Source organism: Schistocerca americana, chromosome 2 (genome assembly GCF_021461395.2).
Source record: "Schistocerca americana isolate TAMUIC-IGC-003095 chromosome 2, iqSchAmer2.1, whole genome shotgun sequence".
In the NCBI taxonomy this organism is placed as follows: Eukaryota; Metazoa; Arthropoda; class Insecta; order Orthoptera; family Acrididae; genus Schistocerca; species Schistocerca americana.
In genome coordinates, this window is record NC_060120.1 from 1,002,789,995 (window position 1) to 1,002,795,661 (window position 5,667).

At 41.4% G+C, this 5,667-nt stretch overlaps 1 non-coding gene across 1 annotated transcript; it reads right to left on the reverse strand.

Moving 5' to 3' along the window:
• Positions 1-4,573: 4,573 nt before the first annotated feature.
• Trnai-uau lies at positions 4,574-4,665 on the reverse strand. Its single transcript is given in 2 exon segments — positions 4,574-4,609; positions 4,628-4,665. It is a non-coding gene; the product is annotated as a tRNA-Ile (tRNA).
• Positions 4,666-5,667: the final 1,002 nt, after the last annotated feature.

Sequence of the window (5,667 nt, forward strand, 5' to 3'; positions counted from 1 at the left end):
TCCATAATATTGTCCTCAAGTACATCGCCCTTTTATAGACCCTCTATATACTCCTTCCACCTTTCTGCTTTCCCTTCTTTGCTTAGAACTGGGTTTCCATCTGAGCTCTTGATATTCATACAAGTGGCTCTCTTTTCTCCAAAGGTCTCTTTAATTTTCCTGTAGACAGTATCTATCTTACCCCTAGTGAGATAAGCCAGTCATATATTTAAATTTAAATATTTCAGAAATTTTCTCAGATCCTAGTTATGTGTTCTTTAGTAATTAGAAGACCAGCTGTGCAGCTATATCAATAAGCAAAGTCAGCTTTTCTAATAATTCAGTTCTCAGAGAAATGTTGTCCAGTATTAGTAGATAGGCCAGCATTGCACTAAGCTCTGCCATTTACGAGCAGGTATATAGACAGCGTTATCCGGCGACACGATCGTGAGGTAAGAATTTTTCAGTTTATTTCTCACGCACATACTTAGATTCATTTCACAGGGCCATGGCGTAGCGCTGCTTACGTCAAAATTTATCAGTTTTCATGATATTAATAAAAATTATCATTTTTAGTTTTATACGGGAAGGTTACACTCTGTAGCAGCGAGCGATTGTAACTACTGCCGAGACTGATCTGACATGTGACTCTATTCCAGCAGAGTTATTTTCTGTCGCAGGCAGCGCGTGAGCAATACATCGAAATTACATATGCTCCAGCAGGTTGGTGAACCCCTCTCAATGAATTATAGCAAAAAACATTACAGAAATTGCTTAAGAACAAATACGCACTGCTGTCGAAAATGTAAACTAGATAGCAGTATTCCACTTAGACATAACAGATCTCCAGGAATTGCTTGTGTGCAGAAAAGAAAATAAGTTAACATTACGTAATTAAAGTAATACAATCTGACGGAAAAAAATCGAAACACCGAGAAGGAGTTGTACGGCGTAAACGACAGTTGCTAGGCGCGTTTCTACATCGAAAAGACGATGGCTGCTCAAATTTCGCACCAGTCGTGCATGAGTGGCACTAGTAGTGCCACTGTGAGGATGTAAATCAGGTTCGCTTTGAAAACAAGCTGCAACGGTCGTGGGCGTTAGTTACCTTTGAGATTGGACGTAGTGAGTTGATGTTAGCCAAGAATGACTTAAAGGTGACAAACTCGTCATTATCAACATCTCACTAAGTTCGAACGAGATCGTTCAATAGGGCGACACAGACTGGCAGTCTGTGTCGCCTGGCCACCGAGAGCTGTTGCAAAACGATTTGATTCACGGATCCAGTTATATGGCCTACCTTCCGTGTATAGCGGTTTTACAACTAAGACGTGTGGGGCCTGAAGATGGCGTCAATGTAATGCCGAAACTGGTAGCACATAAGAAGTTCATAAACTAAACTTTCTACAATACATACGGCTGTTGGTAAATTATTGCATCAAGAAATACATGCCAGCCGTTGTCCCATGGTCCATAATGGATGAACGTAGATCGAAACAACAGAGTCCATCGCATATCTAGCGTAGGTATCGCGAGAAAAGTATCACAGAAATTCGAGCCCTTACGTAGGCGTACAGTCATTTCCCCTTCGCTGCATTAGTGAATGGAATAAGAGAGCGGGTGGCACACTCCTACAAAAGAAAACCACATTACGCCGTACATCGGCTTGTAGAGAATATACAGTATGTGGATGCAGATCAAGATGAAATAACGCAGGACAATCGGAACGGAAGTTAGCGGAAAACGCGATTTACACATCCCATATTACGATACAGAACTTGGCGTACAGCGACATGTAAAATTCATTTACTTGAGGCTAGTTCATAAAATTCTATAGTACCTCTCATTTACTTATTTGTCCATGGAAACAAGCAGGAAATATTTGTACAAATATATTTTTGCTCTGTTTATACCCATCTGGCATTTCAAAGCCATAACTTTCGTATTTCACGTATTCACGCGTCAGATAATAACTCTTCTACACCTATATCTGCATCTACATGAATACTCAACAAATCACACTTAAGTGCCAGGGAGACGGTTCACCGAAACAGCTTTACAATAATTCTCTATTATTCCACTCTAGAACAGCGCGCGGTAGAAAACGAACACCTACATCTTTCAGTGTGAGCTCTGATTTCCCTTATTGTATTATGATGATCGTTTCTCCCTATGAAACGTGATGATACATACTTACCAACTACAAATATGTGTATACACATTTACAAAACTTCATGGAAATAAAAGAAAGTTCAGATATCAGTGCTATTTAAAATTCTGCACTTACTTCAAAATTTCAGTCAGAGGCATTTTCGAAGCATATCAGGCATCATATTATTTACTAACGAACGCTAAGTGGTACTAAGTACACATGTTGTTTCCATAAGAGCGTGCAAACATGTAACAGCACGTACAGAATGCTCCAATGAACAATTTGAGGTAGGGAATCTGCGGTCGGAGAAACCAGCTTAAGGAGATCTGGAAGTAAACATGGGTACCGCTTTGTCTAGCATTACTGTTTTCCAACTAATTCATAACTAACATGCATACAAGTTTACACGTACTGTGCTGTTTATTTACATGTACGTCCTTTACTTCCTGTAAGAAAACAAAGAAGACGAGTCATATCTTCTACTTGGCCGTCTGAATGGCCACCTGGACTAGACGTTTGTGCAGAGATTTCCACCTGAGTTCTCAGGAAACGTCCATTGGCTCTTCTTGAGAGAATGTGGGTACAACATGACGGTACTCCGCCTCTCTTCAGTGTGGATGTCAGTAACATCTCAAAGCTGTACTTTCTGGTCGCTGGATTGGTAGGGGAGGTCCTATTCCGTGGCCTGCTAGATCACCTGACCTGAATCCCCTTGATTATTTCCTACGATGGTATCTAGTGTATGACACCCCAGTGGATATGGAGGTGTAATTAGTTTCCAGAATTGTAGCTGCCTGTGATGTGGTTCCAAACACACCAAGCTATTTATCAAGGTGAGTCAATCTTGTTCGCCCATGTCATGCTTGCACTGAGGTTGATAGCCGTCAGTTTCAGCACATTTTGTAAGATACAGCACAAATGGCACGTGAATTGCGTCAGTGATGGTATTTGCAGTTTACTATAATTAATGTAAATTAAAAAGTGCACAGTAATGTGATTGCTGTATTCCTATTATCTCCTCAAGCTGGCTCCTCCGACCCCAGGTTCCCTACCTCAAATTCTTCAGTGGGCATCCTCTATGTCCTTTTAAATTTTTGAACGCTCTCACGGAAACGCCCTGTATACATGACTGAAGGCCAGATACCCAGTCAATGTACCTCTTTCACTTCATCAGACCATCATACGACCAAGATATTTTTATTAGTAGCATACGATCATTTCAAGTAAGTGGCATATTGTTTTATGCCAAAGGCCTTACCGCAGCGTTAAAACCGGTTCCCGTCAGATCACAAACTTAAACGTTGTTGGGCTTGGCTAGCACTTGGATGGGGCACCCTCCGGGTCCGGGTGCATTCATCCCTTGTGTGGCCAATTGAGAAGCTGCCTGATTGAGAATTAGCAGTTCCGGTCACGAAACTGACCACGGCTGGGAGAGTGAGGTGCTGACCACATGCCCCTCCATGCACCCAGTGACGCATAACGGCTGATGATGACGCGGCGGTACTCTCAGGCCTCCCATCGCCTGTTCAAACGGAGTTCATACAGTTCTATTTTTCTAGGAAAATTCGCCCTGATTTTGATGACTCAAATTAATTTAAATTTTAATTACATTACAATACAAATAGTTTATCATCAAAGTTTCTTACAAATGTTGCTATAGCTTTCATCTGTTAACGTGGTAGTTAATTATATGGTAAAGAAACAAATCCCCAAATAATTTACTAAATTACTTCCACCGTATTCAGTCTTTACTTTAATCATCATGAGGTGAAAAGCTCACTTTAATTTATAGAATACCACTGGAATATTTTTACACAAAGGCTGTGAATAAACAGTGCTTAAAAGTTTACCAACCAGGCTTCAGGCTAGCGTGCACGTAGTTATTCTGTCACTTAAATTTCTACTTTTATGGACGTTTGTCACAGCATCACTTATTCATGCAGATCTCTGAGAATAGTAATATTTATTCTTTAGTTAATTTAGATGATATTACTCTTTCCCTTTCGTCTCATACGCGATAGCAGCTGATTTATCGCGTACATACTTCACAAAATTTCTTACATAGCTGTTTACTTGTCCATCAGTCAAATTCCATTCCTTATTGAGTGGATTTGAGACACGAAATATTGCCACTCGTATGAATCAGATAGTTTCCCGCACAGAGGAAAAAAGTTGTAAATAAAAAAATTGTAACATCATTTAAAAGCATCACACGAATTATTAATTAAAGAATAATTATACGTTCGTGAGTGAGGCATAAACGCGATTAAATTGTTACCTTAAAAATCTGTGTTCATCGCTATGACACTGCCGTTAATGAAGTTGGTGTATTTACACAGCTTGGTGACTACGTATACAGTTGTAGAACGCGCAGAAACTGAAATAGTTTTCAATTCTAACATCGCATGGACAAATTAGACACACCGTACGAAAGTAAAACTATGCTCCAGGTGAGGCTCGAACTCACAACCCCGGCATTGCTCACGGCGACTGCCTTATAAGTACCGTGCGCTAACCGATTGCGCCACTGGAGCTACGGGTCATGTAGCACTCCTACTGTTATCAGACTGCGCCTCCCACCGGGTGACGCATCCAACAGGAAACTCGTGGCGACCGACAAACATGACGTCACCAGAATGTATCAGTACGGCTGCTCGCCAGTTTAGAGAACAAATCAGCGCTTAGCGTTACTGCGAAGCGTTGTGTGTTCTAACACTGCTACCTACCTTGATTAAAGAAAGACAACGAAATTGCTACGTGACTAGTTACCTTGCCATACAAAACGCAATTGCACATGGAACATGAAAGTAGAATTATACGGCTTTAATCCTGTATCAACTTGTTCTCGCTTGAAAGCTCCCATATTAACAACTCTTATCGTGAATTACAGCGGATTTTGTACCTCCTGTACAAGGAATCTTGCAAACAATACCTTCTTTTGCCTAACCTTGCTGAAAAGCGTTGAGATCGATATACTCTGCTGCCGCCGTGATAAATCTCGTGCAACAATTGGCATGGCAGAGTAAGGGATTACGTCGTGCAGGGAGTCATTTGGCAAGTTGTACAACTATGAAAGCGACGAATAACGGTTCGAGGTATTTACAGCCATGTAATCAATAGAAACAATTGATGTCGTTGCAGACGTATCTGTATTGATTATGCATCTCGTCTACGGCAGCCGGCCGCGGTGGTGTCGCGGTTCTAGGCGCGCAGTCCGGAACCGCGCGACTGCTACGGTAGCAGGTTCGAATCCTGCGTCGGGCATGGATGTGTGTGATGTCCTTAGGTTAGTTCGGTTTAAGTAGTTCTAAGTTCTAGATGTTAAGTCCCATAGTGCTCAGAGCCATTTTTCGTCTACTGCAACTCTAAAATAACACCATTCAAATGCTGTTGAGACATGTTCTTTGTCATCCCTACTTTATATCTCGCGCGAGATGTCTGTAGCTACGTTCTCCCATACAGCAGAAGGAAGACGATTATCTGCAGAAGTAGCAACAACTGAGGCTTTGAATGAACGACCTGTATTCCCAAAAAAT